Source organism: Ictidomys tridecemlineatus, chromosome 7 (genome assembly GCF_052094955.1).
Source record: "Ictidomys tridecemlineatus isolate mIctTri1 chromosome 7, mIctTri1.hap1, whole genome shotgun sequence".
Taxonomy (NCBI): domain Eukaryota; kingdom Metazoa; phylum Chordata; class Mammalia; order Rodentia; family Sciuridae; genus Ictidomys; species Ictidomys tridecemlineatus.
The window spans coordinates 81,220,497-81,231,809 of NC_135483.1; the positions used below are offsets into that span (position 1 = coordinate 81,220,497).

The 11,313-nt window shown below is 33.2% G+C and overlaps 1 long non-coding RNA gene across 2 annotated transcripts in view; it reads right to left on the reverse strand.

Moving 5' to 3' along the window:
• Positions 1–3,944: 3,944 nt before the first annotated feature.
• The window catches only part of LOC120893001 (uncharacterized), a 63,371-nt gene continuing 56,002 nt past the window's right edge, over positions 3,945–11,313 (reverse strand). For both annotated transcript variants that reach the window (XR_013424007.1, XR_005737896.2), the window contains exon 2: positions 3,945–6,012. This is a non-coding gene — a long non-coding RNA (uncharacterized LOC120893001). The remainder of the gene's footprint in view (positions 6,013–11,313) is intronic.

Below are 11,313 nucleotides of genomic sequence, written 5' to 3' on the forward strand. Positions count from 1 at the left end.
TGGTCCCTATAGTGTGCTTTTTTTTAGGTCCTTTAGGTAAAGTGCTAGAAGAGGGCTAGCTGGGTCAAATGGTTGTTCCATTCCCAACTCTCCAAGGAATCTTACTGCTTTCCATATTGACTACACCAATTTGCAATACCACTAGCAATGTATGAGTGTGCATGTTTCCCCACATCCTCGCCAACAGTGTTGTTGTTTGTCTTCATAACAGTTGCCATTGTGACTGGAGTGAGATGATATCTTAGTTGTAAGTTCTGTGTCTAATTCATTTCTTTGCATACAGATGCCAAGGTGTTCATAATTCTTTAAAAAGATTGTATCATCTCCAGTGAAGTCCTGACTTTTCTTGTGTGTTTTTTGAGTTTATTTCTAGGTTTTCAGTTCTGTTCCACTGATCTGTTTGTATATTCCTTGCCACAACTCACCTTTTGAGTTACTATAAGTTCATACTAAATCTCAGCATCAGATATTTCAGTCTTGTAAACTTATTCTACAGAATTGTTGACCACTCTGTATGCCTGCCTTCTCCATATATCTTTAGAAGCAATTTTTTAACATTTGTGCAACAGGTTATTAGGATTTTATCATGGTTGTGTTTAATTCATTTATTAGAGTTGTAGATAACTAATATCTTAATATTGAATGCTCCTTTCTGTATGTGGTAGTTGTAGGGTCCCCCAACTTACAGGAAGTTGATCAGAAGTGTAGATGACATTCTGGGACTTACAAGTAGCACCAGAATGAGGTGAAGGACTACAAGTTCAAGATCTGAACTAGTGATATTTTTGCCAAAAAGTGTCAAAATATGTTCTTTTTTAAAGTATTTTTAGTTGTTGATGTACCTTTATTCTTTAATTATATGTGGTGCTGAGGATCAGCACACATGCTAGGTGCCTCACACATGCTAGGCAAGTGCTCTGCCACTGAGTCACAACCCCAGCCCCCCAAAGGTTAAAAATTTTGTTGATTTTCTGCAAATTCACACATTTTCTTTTAGAAAAATAAAATTTAAAGGACATTGTAGGTAAGGACCTTAGACTGCAGCTATGAGTCTATTAACTTGTGAGAATTGTGACTCTGGAAGACTAAGCATTTCTTTTCTTTGCAAAAGGAATCTGAGGTGTGTGGACTTTACAGAATTATTTTCTTAGCTGCCCAGAATTACATCACTCGCTGCTTAGGAATGAGCCACAGAAGGCTACAGTGTTACAGTGAGGGTGCTCCAGTTTGGAAAGTATATTTATTCTAACATGTCAGGAATTTTACTTGCGTTTTGTGAACAGTGACTACAATCATCTACTAACCTGATTTGTCTTGTTGTTCCTTTCACAAAATCTTGATACCATACAATTCCAGTTGGCTCAAGTATTTAAATATTTTGCTATTGAAGATTTTTAATTGGTTATTTGTGTAGATGAGGTGATTATGCTCTGATGTCAAGGTAATTCTTCCAATAAAGTAGCTATGTTTAAGTAATTAGGATCCATCCACATGTGGAGTTCCTACATGGAAAAACTGTGTGGACGCTTCTGGTGTGTCTTACTGATCTCATCTTGCTTTTGCACACGGAGATAACATACTGTGCCTCTTTTATGACTAATAATTTTATTATGTATTTCTCAAATCCATCATTTTCCTTGTTTATATTTCCTTGGTTGTATGAGTTTTAAGTAACTTATTGTTACCATTATTTTTCCATTACAATTACATTAAAAGGTCTTTTTTATTAACCATTTCTTTGTCCCAGTCTTTTGAACACATACATACGTGCTGCTGTCTGGGCCTCTATTGTACCAAATTTATTCACTCATTGAACTGCTTATAGAACTTGAAATATTTCAAGTCTGTCTTTTCATGAGGTGTAAGTGTCAGTTTACATGTCTCCAAACGTCAATATCTTATGAATATTTTACACATTGGGAATGGGTCATACTTGAAACTAATTATATTCGGGAGCTCAATCAATCTCACGGGTACAGACTGTTTTCAAAAGCTTTTTTTTAACCACTCTTTTGGTCTCCCTTGGGCACAATAACCTTATGAGAATATGTTTGACAAGTCTGATTTGCATCTAAAATGTCCCCAAATTTCATTCACTGATGGCAGAAAAATTAGGAGTTGGGCTTTTATTCAGTGCTTGGATTATTGTATATATCCTTCACTCACTCTGTGGAATATATATACTGTTTTTGGACTTATGTATTTTAATCTGAATTAGATAATAGAAAGTATCTTACTACATAATTAAGGTGACTCTCCTACATGACAGTCAGTTCTCCTAACTCTTAATTCAAACTAAAAACTGAATAATGGTTGGTCTGTGTGCTATTGATCTACCAATTTTTACTTCAGGAGCCATTGATATTCAGGGATGTGGCCACTGATTTCTCTGAGGAGGAATAAGAACGCCCACATCCTGCTCAGCAAAATTTATATAGATAAGTGATGTTGGAAAACTACAGCAACCTGCTCTTTGTGGCTGAGCATAACTTTCCTTCAAAATTCCTAATTATCATTATTTAATTTTCTTCCCTTGAAGTATATCTTTTGGGAACATCACCATAAGAATGAGTTTAAGATTCATGCTTTCAATAAAAAAGATGGGGTAGTTCTTGGTGCTGATGAGAAAATGTTAATGATGTTTGTTTTCATCCTTAATGTTTTCCTTCAATGGCATGATATACATCCTTCACTTGACATATGGTTTACTTAGATGAATGCAGTGATGTCAAATACTGTGGCCCACATACAGCAGGGGACATAGTTGAGGTAGAAGAGGAAGCCTAAATTCAAAAGTTGATATCCAGCAGAAAGGATTTTTGAGAAGCTTTGATTTCTTTCTCTTGTTATCATTAGAAGAACCTGTTCTGTATTTTGTGCTTTAAATTATCTAGTCTCCTGCTTTTCCTCCAGTAATGTCTTTGTACATGCAAATTAACAACAAAACACTCCCCTTGCCTGTGTCAATAGTATCTGACAGTATTTCCATAATTTTTTAAAATGTTTTTTAGTTCTTGATGAATTTCACATTTATCCATATATGGTGCTGAGGATCTATCCGAGGGCCTCATACATGCTACATAAGCACTCTACTACTAGCCTACAACTGCAGCCCCTCTTCCATTATTTACAGGAAATTTTTGCACATTTATGGAGACCTCTAGGTCAACCCATTATAATACATTACTATCATGTGTCAGTTTCTCTAATCTTATTTGTACATTTTTTTTCACTAAAATTTCCTTATCAGAGTTCTTTCTGAATATGTGTAATGGATTTTCTGTGAAATTATCTGCCATGGAATGAATGTCAGATTGACAAACACTGCTCTTTTGAGAGATGGTGTAAGTTTTACTTGAATAAGGGGATTTGTAAAATAACACATCTGTGGATATTTACAGTTTGGTTGGTTTTTTCTTTATTTTTTCATTTTTACAGTAAGTTCCATGTTATAGACTGGTTTTCCTCATATTAGTTAATTGATTCACAAATTAAGATATGCATGACTTTTGTTTATATTACCAATAATATTATATGTGCTTTTGCTTGGATAAATATTAAGCCTCTTTTGTCTATGACTTTTGTATTTTATCTTGATTGGCCTTTCATTCTGCCCATGTATGTAGAAATTGAAATTTTCTATATGTAAAGGTAATGGGGATTGATGGCAGTGATACTTGAATGCTGAACTATATCCCAAGCTCCTTTTCACTCATAGTTGGAAAGAGGTTCTCACTAAGTTATTGAGGATGTCTTGAATTTGCAATTCTCCTGCCTCCCACTTCCTAGTAGCTGAGATTACATGCATGTCCATCATTTGTATATTGATGAGTTTGTTCTTATTTATAGGATATATTGATGAGTTTGTTCTTGTTTGTAGGATAAAGACCACATTATTTTAAATGTAGCTTTGAGAAACGTTGCAAATCTCTTTATCTTTTAACTTTCACTGTAATCAAAACCACAAAATAAAACTTACTGTCTCCAAAATTTTAAATACTCGGTAACATTAATTCTAATTGTTATGCAATATATCTCTAAAAAGTTTACATCTAAAAAAAAATCAATTCCTAGGAAGCAAGGGCTCATTTCTGTCTCTCCATCACAAAACCATTCTCTTTTGTTCAGAAAGCTTCTTTTTTCGTTTAGAGATATCATGTCTGTAGAATTCTGCAGTATTCTTTCTGTGACAAATTTCAGATAACCTAGTGTACTTACATTTTGTAATTAGAATAAATTGTTTGACTTCAAATTCTATAGTTTTGTATTCCAAATTGTCTCATCTGTTCTTTTCAAGTATATTTTATTTGCATCCCCCATGATGGCTTTGTTGAATAATAGTGTAACAACACTGGTATGCAATGTTTTAATTTGCTATTGATGTTTAGGGCTTAATATCACACTCAGAACTCCATGTACCTAACTCTGTATCTGCATTTACAATTGAATGCTGTAACTTTTAGTATATTTTTTTAGCAGGGAAATATTCTTCTAATTTTATTTGTATTTTGGGAGATATTCATACAATTTAAAAGATAGATTTCTCTGTAAAAAAAAATAACAATGGGAGTTTGATGAATATTACCTGGAGCCTCAAGTTAAAATTAAAAGATGTTGGGCTGGGGATGTGGCTCAAGTAGTGGTGTGCTCACCTGGCATGCATGCGGCTCAGGTTCGATCCTCAGCACTACATTGAAACAAATGTGTTGTGTCTGCCGAAAACTAAAAAATAAATATTAAAATTCTCTCTCTCTCTAAAAAATTTAAAAGATGTATACTACTACTTCAAGTTATCTTTCAATTCTTGAACAACAGGATGCCCAAGAGTGTTGAATAAACTGACACATATTTATGGATTTTTTGAACATCCCTATAACTTTTTACTTCAAATTTTTATTCCATGTTGGTTACAAATAACTATCATTTAAATATCTATTAACCTTTGTTTTAATACATAAAATTGTTCAATCCAATATAATATCCCATTTGTGATTAAGAACAGGGATTCTATAAGTCCAATAGTTTCAAAATATTTTCAAAGTCTTATGCTTTACAATTACCATTTTGCTTCACTGTATTTTCCTTTTCAGTAAGCGGGGATTGATGTCTCCTAGGATGACAGTGATTCTTGGTTTTCATTCAACTCTCTCAATTTTTTCTTTGTGCACTTGGGAAGTAGGATGTTCATTGTGAATGTATTTACTTTTAATGCAGAAACTAGGGAAAGGTTCCCTTTCTCTATTTTGCCTCTTAGAAGATGTTTTAAATTAAAAAAAAAAAACCTTTATGTCCTGCAACTCTCTTAAACTATGTTTTGTGTACTATAATTTAGACAACCCAGGTTTTGTTTGGTCACTTTTGTATGTGTCATTCTAATATCCCTTTGCTTTCAGTATGTGTGTTCTTAGACTTAGAGTATCCTGTGGACAACCTCGAGTTGTAATTTTGAGAGTTAATTCAGATAGCCAAGGTTTGTTTTGATCAGAATTTTTTAATATTGCATTTGCCAACAAAAAAGTCTAAAAATGAAGAATTTCCTACTCATACTTTGTATGAGTATCAACTTGACTTCACTTTATTAAAAAATTGAATATATTTATGTGTCCTCTAAAATTATATTATTGTTACAGGTATATATGCCTATTAACAGTTTTGTTTTTATGCTTTTGTCTTTCAAATTATAATGCAAAATTACATGTTTTGAGACACATCATACAATAAAATAGAATTGTTTGTGCCAATAAATGTAAAATTTCATATGACTTGTGTTGCTGTGCACACTTATATTTTAGAATAAAGGATTACCTTTAGTGCTTTGTGGAGAACAGATCTAGTATTGATGAATACTGTGTAATTTTTATATCTTTAAAGTCTTCAGTTTCCTTCTCATTGAAAGACAGAAGCTGGGGCTGAGGATGTGGCTCAAGCAGTAGCGCGCTCTCCTGGCATGTGTGCGGCCCAGGTTCGATCCTCAGCACCACATAGCAACAAAGATGTTGTGTCTGCCAAAAACTAAAAAAAAATAAAAATAAAAATTCTAAAAAAAAAAAAAAAAAAGACAGAAGCTGTGAATATAATGTCTTGGTTGATAATTTTATTCTTTTATCCCTTGAAAATAGCCCTGAATTCCTTTCTGTGTTGTGAAGTTTCAACTAAGGATTTCCCAATTATATAGTTACACATTTCTAAGTGACCCATATTTTTCTCTTGGATGCTCTCAATATTCTGAGTTTTAAAACTTGGATTAAAACCTGTAATTTTGAGATAATTGAGCTACTTGGATGTTTTATTTTTCCTAATTTATGAGATGTTTTTATTAGTACTGGAAAGAGAACTTAAGGGCACATTACCACTTTGCATTTTTTGCTTTGGCTGGCTTTGAAATTTTGATCTTCTGGCTCAACCTCCTATGTTGCTGTATACAACAACCCCTGACTCTTTCCAACATTTTCTAAAGAAAATCTTTAAACACACATTTTCTTCTTATTACTATTAACAATTCTTGACTAAATTTCATTCTATTTTTTTGTGTTGGTTTAATTCAGTAAACTCCTTTTAAATGATAGTTTACTATTCCTATTTAGTAATTCATAACTCTTCTTACACTTGATTTAGCCATGTTTTATTTCTGTTGGTAAGCAGGAACCCCTTTTTGAACAGTCCCCAAATATTTGCATGTTTCAAATTTTTCTTTTTTAATGAAACAGAAGAAAGTTGGTATATTTTTAAAATATATTGTGAAGGAGAAAAGGCTTTGTGTAACACAATCGATTTTCCTCTTCTATATTACTCTCCATAGTAAGGTACTCATCTTGGATACTGTGAACACTAAGATGATTTGGAAAGTTCTCAAGGTAATTTTCTGTGTACATTTTTATTTGATTTACATATTTCTGCAGTAACGATGGCCTTAGATTTAATACCCTACTCCCCTGATGATGTTCCTTTATTGCTGTAATTTCCTATGATTGCAAAATATACTCTGCCCAGTACAGTAAGTAAACATGATCATTATTTTTATTTCAGCCATGACTTCTCAACATCCTCAAGAAATATTACCAGAGCAAGGAATAAAAGGGAGAGAGAGAAGATATAGAAAGTATCATCTTGACCATTTACAACTAAGAAAACAATGGGAAAATATAGGTGAGTAATTATTTTGAGGAGCTGTATATGTCTTTAAGAATATATCCACAGCCATTTTGAAGACTATATTTCCTCTGAAAGGAAATGTGGAAAATTTGAAAACAAATATGGTCCATGCATCAGTTTTTAACTTGGCCAATTATAAATGTAGCACTGAGTTAAATTTCCAGTCAAACATTTGCACAGAAAAGATATTTAAGACAAATTTCTAAAAGTGATACTTTTGAGAGTTTCTTTAAAAAATGTCCATTTTTCCACAACAAAAGAGTAATTTCTCCTTTTGCCCAAGTAGACAATATTAAGAATTGTAGAAAGGTTTCTACTTCCCAACTATTGCTCAATGACAATTCTGATACAGATTTCCGAAAAGTGCACTATATAGATAATGCTATAAAGTAACACCATTAGCCATGTCTCTACCCTGAGTAATTACCAGGATATTTACATTGGTGATAAAATTATGAATATAGAGAAACTCCTAGTCATTTTCTAAAAAAAAAATTTACCAAAATGAAAAATTTGGGAAAGTCTTGCTTCAGTGCTCAGAAGCTATTACTCATCCAAATATTCATAGTCAAGACAAAACGTGCAAGTGAAAGGGCTCTTAATCACAGTGCAGAGTTTGCTCAATTCAAGAGAATTTATAGAGAAAGAGAGCCCTATAAGATTAGAAAATGTTGAGCAAGCTGATATATTCTTTAAACATGGTAGATATTATGACAGTGATAAACTCTACAAATTTAAAAGAAATCAGAAAAACGTTTAGTGAAAGGTTACAACTTGTTAAGCATCAGGGGATTTATACTGAAGAAAAGACCTTTAAATGTAAAAAGTGTAGCAAAGCCTTAAAAGATTGTTCAACTCTTACTAAACACCAAAAACTGTATTCTGCAGAGAAGACCTACCAATGTGAAGAATTCAACACACTCAAAAACTTTACTCAACATCGCAGTGCTCATACAGGAGATATTCCATGCGAAGAATGTGACAAAAGTTCTAATAAAAGCTCCAATCTTATTTGTCACCAGTGGACACACACACTGGAGAGATGTCCCACACATGTAAACAAATTTGTGAAGCTTTTAGTCAAAAACAAAGCCTTAAAAATCACCAGAGAATTCATACTGGAGAGAAGCCCTACAAATTAAAGTGTATGGCAAAAGTTTTAACACAAACTCACAGCTTGATAGACACAACAGGATTCATACTGGAGAGAAGCCCTACAAATGTAAAGAATGTGGCAATCTTTTAATAGCATCTTACACTGTAATTATCACAAAAGGATTCATACTGGAAAGAAGCTGCACAAAGGTGAAAAACGTGGCAAAGCTTTTAATAGCATCTCACATCTTGGTTGCCACAAGAGGATTCATACTGGAGAGAAGCCCTACAAGTATGAAGAATGTGGCAAAACTTTTAGGCAAAGATTGTCACTTACTCAGCACCAGAGAATCCACACTGGAGAAAAGCCCTACAAATGTAAAGAATGTGGAAAAGCTTTTAATAGCATCTCACATCTTAATTGTCACAAAAGGATTCATACTGGAGAGAAGCCCTACAAATGTAGAGAATGCGGAAAGCTTTTAAACTGTCTCACAGCTTAGTTGCCACAAGGGGATATACTGGTAAGAAGCCCTACAAATGTGAAGGATTTGGCAGGGATTTTAATCAAAAATCATCACTTACTCAACACCAGAAAACCCATCCTAGAAAGAAGTCCTATAAATGTGAAGAATGGCAAAGTTTTTGAAATTGAAGATCACATATTAGTAAACATTATAGACTTTATACTGGAGAGAAGTTTTAAAATGAAAACATTGCATCAGTGTCTTTAAGGATGAATCAACCCTATTTCACAGTAGTTCAACACTATTTCACACCAGAGATATGATAGCACAGAAATTATATAAGTGTAAAATAGGTGAAAGAGTCTCCAACAGTTTTTCACACCCTATGCAGCACCCCAGAATTAATTCAAGTGAGAGGACATGTGGAAAAATTTTTGCAAAGCTTTTGGACATTGATCAAACATTTTTGAAACACTGGAGGATTGATAGTATATAGAAACCCAAAGAATGTGTCCAAGACTGTATTCAAATTTCAGGCATTTTAAAATTTCTGCCCTTATATCTGTAGCAAATGTGGAGTAGCATTTGTCCAAAGTATGTACCTTTTTTAACAACAAACTATTTACAAAAACACCTTAACAAATAAGAAATTTACTAAAAATTTTTATATCTATAGCCTATCCCTAGAAGTATTCAGGACCTAGGAGAGGAAAAAAATCATTTAAATGTAGAAAATAGGTAATTGCTTTTGACATTCGCTGAGAATTTTCTTAACATCTTTATCTGATAGTGTAGAAATAAGGAAATAAAAATATAGAATAGTGCATCCCTAAAAGGGTATAATTTTACTATGAATCAACAATTACTAAATATTCTCATTTTTCACAACTGGAGAAAACATAATTCTCATTGTTTATTATTACAGAAGTCTCTGTAAAGTTTATATGAAATTTTAAATTTTTGGTTTTTATTTTTGTACTTAAGTGTCCCTAAGTTTATCAGTAAACTGCATCCCCAGATATTTTTTTCATCTTTATTTAGAGATAGGGTTTGGTAAGTTGTTTAGGGCTTCACGAAGTTATGGAGCCTGGCTTTGAACTTGAAAACTTCTCACATCCCAAGGATCACAGGCATGGACCACCATGCCCATTTTACAGGACATTTTTATTTATATTTGCATTAGGGATGCAATTTGTTACTAAATAAAGTGTAAATTTCTTAATGTTAACCTTATCATGCATTTAATGATGTTAGGTCACACATCTTCCACTATTCACTTTGATAATGGATCGACGCAATAGTAAAACATTCTATTGGGTAAATAATGCTATAACGTCTCCATTAATTATTTCATATGTTTTTTCAAGTTTTATTTGGTAAATATAATTTACGTAAATTATATACTCTTTTATTTGTAATTATACAAAAAATAAGTTACAAGAAGGACCTAGGAATACTAAAATAATGTCCAGATATCTCTAGTTTGAATTACAACTTTAAAATTTCACCTGATAGAGTTGCAGTACACCTAAGGGATCTACAACTTTGGAGAGTTATATAAGCTCCCAATCAGGGAGATGAGAAAGACCCAAAAGCCTAGGAGCCAACATGCATATTCAGGTAAAAAAGGAGGGTTGGGCTGAAGGGGGAAATATTCTCAATGTTTTCTTGGGAAATCACATGGTCCACAGGCACATCATAATGCTTGGACTGAAAAAATTATGCATTTCCTCATGAATTCCATGGCGTTCATCACTGAGGCGACTAGACTGACCTCAAGTGTAGGAAAAACATTCCAATACAGGACCACCTCTTTAGTCTTATATACCCAGTAGAAAAGTGTAACCATAAACATGAAAAATGATGACTGTAAAAAGAAAAAAAAAGACGTACTATAGGAGCATTTATGCCCCCACATTTTTATTTCATTATATATTTTTATTGTGTAGACCTTTTCTGTTCTACTTAATAACTTACAATATCATGTTTGTTATACTTATTGGATTAGATGATAGATAGCATGTGTCATGGTTTCCCAGACCCCTCAGCAACACAGTAATTATAAGATACTATAACCTGACCCTGTCCCTGCTCAGATCTTACAGCTCCAGGAACCCATGACACCACAGAGAGAGAAACACAATTTTGATTGAAATAAACCCCTAGAATCTCATCTACAAGTCCTGTTCAAAAAGTAAAAACACAATATTCTCGTCATATGTGAGCCCTTTGGGTCAACAAAACACCACCCACAAACATTTGATTTAACTTTATTTGGGAAAATAAATATTGAAATGATAAGTTCTAGGAGAATAATATTCACACCATTCTTTACTCCAAAGGGTAAATCTCTAGGTTTCATGCTTATCTCCACTCAATGTTATTTTACAGAGAAAACTGGCGTCTTTTTACTATCAGCTCTAACAAACAAAACTTCTGATTTTTTTTTGAAAATTTCTTTTTCATGTATGATCTGTTTTTTCTCATCTCCTCACTTGGCCTTTCCTTCCTCTTACCATATGTGAATTCTTCAAATGTAACCTATTTCAGAAATCTGTGTTCGATTCCCTGTGATTTACACATCCTTCCACAAAGAATG